The sequence below is a fragment of the Solanum tuberosum genome, unplaced genomic scaffold, assembly GCF_000226075.1.
Source record: "Solanum tuberosum cultivar DM 1-3 516 R44 unplaced genomic scaffold, SolTub_3.0 scf00660, whole genome shotgun sequence".
Classification (NCBI taxonomy): Eukaryota; Viridiplantae; Streptophyta; class Magnoliopsida; order Solanales; family Solanaceae; genus Solanum; species Solanum tuberosum.
The window spans coordinates 158,029-158,608 of NW_006239567.1; positions in this window are offsets into that span (position 1 = coordinate 158,029).

Consider the following 580-nt stretch of genomic DNA (forward strand, 5'->3'; position numbering starts at 1 on the left):
AAGAATGCCATAGATTCAAGCCAAAACTCACACTTAGAGAACTTGGCATATAACTCTCTATCTTTTAGAGTTTGGAGAACTATTTTGAGATGACTAGATTGATCTTCTTCATTCCTTGAATAGATTAGAATGTCATTAATGAAGACGATAACAAACATATCTAAATAAGGTTTGAATACTCTATTCATAAGATCCATGAACGGTGCAGGCACATTGGTCAAACCAAAGGACATAACTAGGAACTCGTAATGACCATAACGGGTCCTGAATGTTGTCTTTGGAATGTCACATTCCCTTACCCTCAACTGATAGTAGCCTGATCTGAGGTCTATCTTAGAGAAACAAGTAGCACCCTGAAGTTGATCGAAAAGATCATCAATTATCAGAAGAGGATACTTATTCTTGATGGTAACCTCGTTCAACTGGCGGTAATCTATACACATCCTAAGGGAGACATCTTTCTTTCTCACAAATAAGACTAGAGCGCCCCAAGGTGAGATACTTGGTCGAATAAAACCCTTATCAAGGAGATCTTTCAACTGCTCTTTAAGCTCTTTCAACTCTGCTGGTACCATTCAAT